Source organism: Alligator mississippiensis, unplaced genomic scaffold (assembly GCF_030867095.1).
Source record: "Alligator mississippiensis isolate rAllMis1 unplaced genomic scaffold, rAllMis1 scaffold_133, whole genome shotgun sequence".
Taxonomy (NCBI): domain Eukaryota; kingdom Metazoa; phylum Chordata; order Crocodylia; family Alligatoridae; genus Alligator; species Alligator mississippiensis.
Genome location: NW_026775371.1, coordinates 47446 through 56085, shown reverse-complemented (window position 1 = coordinate 56085; position 8640 = coordinate 47446). Strand labels below are relative to the sequence as shown.

General features: G+C 57.3%; 1 long non-coding RNA gene across 1 annotated transcript; it reads right to left on the bottom strand.

Annotated features, from left to right (window-relative positions):
- Window positions 1-1514: 1514 nt before the first annotated feature.
- Window positions 1515-7972, bottom strand: LOC132247302 (uncharacterized). Its single transcript, XR_009458621.1, has 3 exons — window positions 7849-7972; window positions 6529-6624; window positions 1515-1840 (listed from the first exon to the last, which is right to left on the bottom strand). It is a non-coding gene; the product is annotated as an uncharacterized LOC132247302 (long non-coding RNA).
- Window positions 7973-8640: the final 668 nt, after the last annotated feature.

Genomic DNA, 8640 nt, shown 5'->3' with positions numbered 1-8640 from the left:
TAGTAGCTTACTCACTCTCATCGTCCAGAGGTGGTTGTTGTATCCTCTGAAGGCAGGGCACTCTTGGAGCATGCGGTGATGAGGAGAGAGCCAGGCTCAGATTCACCTGGATGACCGCATGGCTAATGGCTGACTGCCCCTTCTTCTTGGACCGAGCCCTTAAATCACCTCTCTGACCTCAGCAGCCCGGTCCAGTCGAAGCTGCCAATACTGGCCACAAGCCGACCAATCTCCCCAGCATCCCTGGCTACCTGGGCCCGCGCAGGGCCGGGTCTTTCCCCCCTGCCCAGGTGACCAGAGCATCGCCTCCCAGGCGCCAGGCTTTTGTCATGTAGACCAGGTGGGAGATCCCCGCCCTGAGGAATGAAACACCAGCCTCCCAGGCTGGCTGAGACAGGTCTCTGGAGAGGGGCACCCACGGTGGCATTACTGCCACAATCTCAACCATGTACCATAAAGCTTGCTATAGCGGATAGCTTTATTGGGTGGGGAGGGGAGGCTCAGGGAGGGGGACAAGCCAGCAAAGTATCCAAAGAGCACGTCTGAGCAAACAGAAGCAGCCTGGTAGCCTTGTGCCACGCTCCAAGAACACCGTTCCTGGGCACGTTTCTGGTAAGCTGCTCGCAGGATCTGGAGTCTGAAAGAGCTGCACAACCCATGTTCCTGCTCCATGTGCCCAAAATATGTCCCCTTCCCCTTCCTCATGCGGCCCCTTGTATACACCTGTTGTGACCTCATCACTAAAATCCCACCACCAGCAGCCCCATTGGCTGCGGGCCGGTGTTTCCCAATGACATCAGCCCTTGCCAGGTGAGATGGCCAGTCACATGGCCTGCAGTGGCAGGGACACTTGAGACAAAGAGAGCAGGTCCTCCTGGGTCAGGCATGTCTGCAGCCCAGGTCCCAGCGCCGTGGTATATGAAACATGGTGGGGGGGGAGCGCTGCCTGGTCACAGCAGGGGGGACTGGAGGGGCGATTCCTCCACACTCGGTGACAGCAGGGAGCAGCTCGACCCCTCATTAGCAGGAGGCTGAAGAGCCCCGTCCAGGGCAGCCCCACTGAAATCTTTGGCCCCAGCATTTCCCCAGAGCAACTTCTCTGGGGAACGTCCTGTCTCCTGTGCACACAGGCAGGGACATTGTGACTGCACCTGGTAGTGCTTGCGAGGGGTGTCAGGGCAGAGCAGAAAGCAAAGGTCCCTGGGGAGACAAGACCAGGAGTCTCTGAGGAAGCATTGGCTCCACTTACCTGCATATTGTCGGGCTCGGGCAAGTCCTGAAATAACCAGAAACCAGAGGTCACACAACCAGGCACAAACCCCACAGGACACATGTCAGTGGACAAGACACTGCAAAAACCAAAACCACAACTTACCCAGCTCTGCCAAGGGTCCCAGGAAGGAAAGGGGAGGAGAGAAAATAAAGACACGAGTCAGTACCATGGTTGCCAACTCTCTGTAACTCTACTGGTGTAGCCTCCCCTAAATCCTGACAGCCCAATTTCTCACCACCCTCCTTCTCTCAAGCTACAACTAATCCAGCCCCTCTAATCTGTTCCTTCCCCCCATATGCATCCTGCCCCTTAGCCCCTGGCTCCTGGAGAGACAAGCCCTGCCCCTGGGGCTCCCACGCAGCACTGCACGGGGGGGGGACAGAGCAGCAGGCTGGGGGTGCTGGGGATGAGGTTTCTTGGGGAGCTCCTCAGCACACATCACACACAGCTTCTCCAAGGAGAGCCCTGAAGGCCTGCTGGGACACCAGCTGCACAGCATGAGACCTCCCCCTTCCCTCCGTAGGGAAATCCATGAAGAAAAGTTACCTTTGTCTGCACGGCGCCTCTCTGAAACAAACAGCAGGAGAGACGTGTTACACGGATGGAGACTGGACACAGTGATGAAGAGCACCAAGCAATGGCCTTTCCACTCCTACCTATGCATGCAGGGGCTGTCCCTCACTGTCCCCTTGGCCACAGCACACCTGGGTCCCCAAACCCACTGCACTCGGCCTTGGTGAGGCTGCAGCTGGAGTACTGCATCCAGTTCTGGGCTCCACAATTCAAGAAGGACGTTGAGATGCTTGAGAGAGTCCAGAGGAGAGCCGTGCACATGACCAGAGGGCAGGAGAACAGGCCTTATGAAGAGAGGCTGAGAGCCAGGGGACTCTTCAGCCTGGAGAAGCGCAGGCTCGGGGGGACGTGGTGGCAGCTTATAAGTACACGAGGGGTTTGCATCAGGATGTGGGGAACATCTGTTCACCAGAGCACCCTAAAGAAAAACAAGCACCCACGGTCATAAACTCCTCCAAGACTGTTTTAGGCTGGACATAAGAAAAAAATGTCTTTACTTTCTGAGCCACCAAGACGTGGAATAGACTCCCTCCAGAAGCGGTGCAGGCGCCTACTCTGGACTCATTCAAGAAACGTTTGGATGCTTATTTTGCTGGGATCCTTTGAACCCAGCTGATTTCTTGCTCCGGGGCAGGGGGTGGACTTGATGATCTTTGAGGTCCCTTCTAGTCCGAAAGTGTATGAAATCTCTGAAACCCTTTGCCCCTCCAGATGGGGTGAAAGGAGCTGTCAGCAACCTATGGGGGAAACACACTGCAAGGGGGGTGTAATGGGCCCCCTCCCAGAGTTACACACCAAGGAAAGCTCAGGGGAAACTGAAAAGAAGCTGCTGCAGGCTGGAAATGCAGACACAGTCCCTGAACATCCCGATCTCTGCCCTGCTGTGATTCCCTGAGGAGGGGGAACCTTTAAAGCATATTTAACAACAAGGCTCCCTTGGTTCAGAACTGCAGCCCCAATCCTACATTGATCCGGGCTGTGGGACTAGCTCCTGGGGTCCGGGCAGGGCAGAGTTAAGGCTGGCCGTGCGCTCCAGGGTAGAGTCCTGCCCCTCGTCCCACTGCAGGCCGCGGAAGGGCCAGAGCCCAGGGGATCCCATGTGAGGAGGGATCCTGCTACGTACGGGCCAGGTCTCCCTGTCTCCTGCAATGGCATGGACCAGGGAGTGTAAAGGCTGCTCAGGGCTGTGGGCTCAGGGACCCCTTCTGCAATAGTCACCGTGCTGGTAAAGACACCGGCTTGTTCCCATGAGAGCTGGTCTGTGTGCCCAGGAGCAGCCCTTCAGCGCACTGCTGGGGTCTGCAGTGGAAATGCGGATGGCCCTTAGCTGGGGACAAACCAGGCTGTCACTTGGCCTGCTACAGTCAGGCAGGCACTTTGGGCTCTGTCTCCTGACTGTCCCTGCATAGACCTGAGCTGGCTTAACGGAGCCATGGGGACCACTGAGGAAAGCACGTTTCTTCTGTGTTTGGACAAGAGTTCAGCACACGTTCTCCTGGGACGGGCAGGGGCAGCCGTGGCCCTGGGGCGAGCGAGGAGCTCCCTGTGCTGTGAGGGATGCCGTGGCCTCCCTTCAGCTCAGGACAGAGCTCTTGGTTGCTTCAGCTGCAACCTATTTCCTGTCATCCTTTTGGGACTGTGGACATGTAGTACTAAATCAAGTGCTGCCAGGGCTGTGCAGTCCCAGAGATGCACGGTTATTTTTTTTGACAAGCTATGGCAACGTAGTTCATCACTATGGTGATACAGTGTTGGCATCATGGTTTGTGCCCACTGATGCTATGTCGTACTGACAAGCTACGTCCCCCTAGCTCATTGCTTCAGTGACGTAGTGTCTTGTGCACATGCGCCTACTGTCACACGCACGTAAGGGGATGGGCCGACACAGACAGGTGTGCATCAGCTTCCCTGCGCACCACGTCCCTGCTGCCTCGGACTGACCTGCTCCAGGGCATGGTGCAAACTGCCCCACTCTTTCCTATCCCCTCCAGGACCTGCTCTAAAGGTCTCTTCCAAAGGAGCCATCCCCCTGCCCGGTCCCCTCTGACTCCTGCCCTTATGGCAGGGGTAGTTGAAGGTGATGCTGTACTGGAGAGAGACTGGCCCAGGGGGGCTGGTTCCCTGCTCGTACTGAAGTAGGGAATTATCTCCCAGGTCAGCTTGGCCAAGACTGTGGGCTGGTTGGTTCCACTTACTGGGATCATCGGGCATCTTTTACCCAATACATTCTTGCACCTGCAGGTGCCCAAGGTGTTGGGTGGGCCGTTGTCTCTCCTGCTCTGGGCCAGACTGTACTCTCTCTAGCTTGGTGGTTTTTCCCACTAAGGGAACCTGTCCCCGGGGTCAGAGGTCTTTGTGCATGCAGGGGAGCAGGGCCTGGATGGCTTTTGTTGTGCACCCTTCTGGCTAAACATCAGCTGTGTGACGGCCTGTGGCCACAAGGCCCTGCAGTCAGGGGCCCACATGGGCCCTTCCACTCTTGTGTCCCTTTGTCCTCATCCCTTTCCTGCTCTTTTCTGTGTCCATCCACTGAGCTGACCTCGAGCTTCTGGGATGGGACTGAGGAAGGTGAAGTGGGTCAGCAGCGGGAGGCATGGACCTGGGCTGGATACCAGGTGGGGTCCATCCTAGGCCAGCCCCTGGCCTTGCAGCTAGTCCCTGCCCCTAATTGTGAGGACAATGGAGAGTAGCTGCCCCTGGGACCAGGGTAGAAGAGACATGTCCATGAGGGGATGGGGCAGAGGGGCCTTTGTCGGGCACATGTTCATGTCAGCCTGGGCTTAGTGAAGGAGGTGCGGATGGACCTGGGGGCCTGCCCTGGGATACAGTCCAGCAGGACACGGAGGCATCGTCATGCCTGACAGTCACTGCTCAGCACAGCTGGAGCGAGAGCAGCTGGGCCCAAGCACCAGCCCTGTGTGAGAATGGCCTTGCACGTCCCGAGAGCGATTTCTGTGTTTCCGCAATTGGAGACACCGGGTCAGGTCACAGCCATTGGCAACCCTAAGACCCTGCTCTCACCCACGGGCTCCCTGGAGACCAGGGAGCAAACCAGCAGGAAGCCCCCACAGTGCACGAGACACACTAGCACACCAGCATGCCGTGCAGCCCGTTCTTGTGAGGCGATCTCCGGCCGAGCAGCCCTAGCTTTGAGGAGAGAATTGAATTTGGGACAAACACTTTTTTTTTTTTAAATGAAAAATGTTCATGTCCCAAATCAAATCAGTCAAATCAATTGCAAATCCATGAGTCATCCAAGAACCACATGAAGCCTTGCTACCAGCAAGCATCCTCCACCCCTGCCTGGGGCATCAGATACTTCCAAATCCTTTGACGGGCATCCTCTGTTCAGGCCCACACCAAGAGGATCGGGGTTCGGATGTCCCTGAGTTTTGCTTGCCCTCAGCTGTATGGCCACAGGAGAAGGCGAAGGAGGAGTCTCCCATTTCCATAAAGTCCTTGTATAGCTGAGATCTTCCCACTGGAAGACAAAGTGGGAGACTAACTATGCATTACATCCGTCAGGGTACTGCCTCCTGCCAAGAAAGTGGTTTTCTCCTGCAACTAGGAAAACCACTTCCATGGTAATGGTGTTTCCCTGCAACAGGAAAAGCACATTAATAGGCTCCCAGCACAGAAATCCTCCCTCCTCATCCATGTTTCCAGCTGAGCAGCACAGATCTGGTGGGACAGCTCGCTGCAGTGTCATAGTTTCATAGTTGGTAGTGTCCGAAGGGACCTCGATAGATCATCGAGTCCGACCCCCTGACCCATGTAGGAAAGAGCTAGGTGTTTGTCCAGTCTCCTCTTAAAGACCCCCAAGGTAGGGGAGAGCACCACCTCCCTTGGGAGCCCGTTCCAGATTCTGGCTACCCTAACCGTGAAGAACTTCTTCCAGATGTCCAACCTAAACCCGCTCTGTGTATTTGTGGCTGTTGTTCCTGGTTACTCCGAGGGGTGCCGTGGCAAACAGAGCATCTCCTATTTCTTGCTGCCCCCCTCCCCGCCGATGAATTTGTAAATGGCCACAAGATCACCTCTCAGCCTTCCCTTGCATAGGCTGAAGAGATCCAGGTCCCTCAATCTCTCCTTGTAAGACCTTACCTGCAGGCTCCTAACCATGTGAGTGGCTCTGCTCTGGACCCTCTCAAGGTTATCCACACGCCTCTTGAAGAGCGGCGCCCAGAACTGGATGCAGTACTCCAGCTGCAGCCTGGCCAGTGCCAGATAGAGGGGGAGCATCACCTCCCTGGACCTGCTCATCATGCACCTGCTAATGCATGATAAAGTGTGGTTAGCTCTACCAATCACTTCATCACATCGATGGCTCATGTTCATCTTGGAGTCAGCTATGACTCCGAGATCCCTTTCTGCCGCTGTGCTGCCGAGAAGGTCATCCCTCAGCCTCCAGGTGTGTTGGTGATGCCTTCTCCCCAGGTGCAGCACTTTGCACTTGCGGTGTTCGGTGTGCGCTCTTCACCGAGCTCCAGGGCTGTGAATCCACGTGGCCCCTTTCCTGGCTCAGATGTGGGGTCTGGCCTGCTCAGAGACCTCCCACAGCTTCAGTCCATCCCGGTGCTTGGAGCTCCTCTCAGAGCAGTGGATGGAGCCCCGTCCATCCTGTCCTGTCCCATCTCCGAGGAGCTCACCTCTCCACACAGTCTCCCCCCTTTCTTACTTACCTTTCACACGGTGCTGCCGCCAGAGGCAGAAACTGCCCAGGAGAACGACAAGGGGCAGAATCACGGCCAGAGCCACCGCCCATGGGAAATAGGGACCTGCAGGAGAAAGTGGCATTCACGTGGCAGCCCTGTGTGAGCAAATGCAAGGGCTGGGGGCAGCAGTGGCTTTCCCTGGGACCCTCCTCATGGATTTCAGGCCAACAGGCCTCCCCCATGCTTGATGCTTAGCACACTGGGAGCCCAAGCTAAAGACCAGCTAACGCACCCACTGCCCTGCCCCTGCCCGGAGGCAGCAGAGTGGTCACTGCAGGAATAAACCAGAGCCAGCAGCACAACCCCTGCATGCAGAAACCTCTGCCAGCCCGAGGGAAGAGAGATAGTGACCTCCCCTTCCTCAGGGCATCATGGGACCCTCATGGGAAGTGGCTCCTCATCCAGCAGGTCAGCAAAGACAAACCATGTCCCTTCAGTCCAGGGTTACAATACATCTGGGTTTTCCCAGACACGTCCTCTTTTGGGGTCCTCCCATCTCTGTCTGGGTGTTTTGTTTTTAATATCACCAAGTGTCTGGGATTTGGGATTTTGCTCTGCTCAGCACCGAAGTTTCCCCCCCGCCGGCACTGGGCTGCAGCAGGGCAGGGGAGGCACCGGCTTCTCCGGCAGGGAGGGAGCTGGGGAGGGGCAGGGGGAGCTGCGTGCCCTCCAGGAGACACTTGCAGGGCTGCGGGGAGCAGGGGGCTGCAGGACGGGAGTGAGGGGCACCGGGGCGGGGAGGCAGGGGACGGTGGGTCAGGAGCTCAGGGCACAGGCAGTGCCAGAGGACTGTGGGTTGGGAGTGATAGGCAGCTGCAGGGCTGAGGTGGCTGTGGCTTGGCAGTGAGGGGCAGGGGCAGGGCACAGACATATCTCTGCCCCCCTGCAATCATATTATAACCCCTCCTTCCTGCCAGGTGCCCTCTTTTTTGAAACTGGAAATGTGCTAGTCCTGCTTCAGTCAGAGGCTGAAAGCTGCGCTCTGTGCCAGTGTGAGGTTGTCCTGAATCTCAGTGTGACCCCTCGTGCCAGGCGGCGCAGGCCGACCCCAGGGGCACAGTCAGGACTGAGGTGCTCGAGTGCCGTCAATGCAGCCCACAGACACTGTCCGCTGCAGCGCTGCAGGCACCGAGCGAATGCCGGCCGGGGAGCCAGCCCCCTTGTCTGTCCCAGCAGCTTGTCCCCAGGGCTCTGCCGGCCGTGTCCAGCCGTGGCCCTCAGGGGACTCCTGCGCCTGCTCTCTCACCCCAGCAGCTACCAATGGACCATGAGCAAATCTTTCCTCACCGTTCTCCCAAGGCCTTTGAACCTCTTATATCTCCTGGCTGCAGTAGACCTGGACTCAGTCAGACCTTGCACCAAAGGCGTCCCAGGAGAGTGTGTGCAGGCACCAGGAGCAGGCTGGGAGTGAGGCGTAGTGTGGGCAGTGCAGCCCCAGGTGCAGGGTTATGGGGACGTGTCCCAAGGAGCAGTGAGGTCTCTCAGGGGATGTCTGCGTGGTGCAGCACGGCCCCATGCTGGGATTGCTGTGCAGACTCTGTACGTGTAGCCCCAGACCCAGGAACATCCTGGCCCCCTCACACTGTGCCATGCCTGGGGGGCACTGCTCTATGTAGGGGGCAGGGGGCAACTCTGGGAGTCCTGCCCTGGGGTGAAGCTTTCACAGCACAGGCTGGTGGGAAGCCCCAAACTGCAGCCCCTCCCCTGTCACCCTATTAGCCTGGTCCTGCCTCTGGGCTTGCATCTCCTCTCTCCTTCCACGGCCCTGTGCCTCAACGGAGTGAGGCACTCAGAGCCTAGGAGCCAAGACTTATGGGGTTTTCATAGATTCACAGATGTTAGGGTCGGAAGGGACCTCAATAGATCATCGAGTCCGACCCCCTGCACAAGCAGGAAAGAGTGCTGGGTCTAGATGACCCCAGCTAGATGCCTATCCAACCTCCTCTTGAAGACCCCCAGGGTAGGGGAGAGCACCACCTCCCTTGGGAGCCCGTTCCAGACCTTGGCCACTCGAACTGTGAAGATCTTCCTAATGTGCTGTCTAAATCTGCTCTCTGCTAGCTTGTGGCCATTATTTCT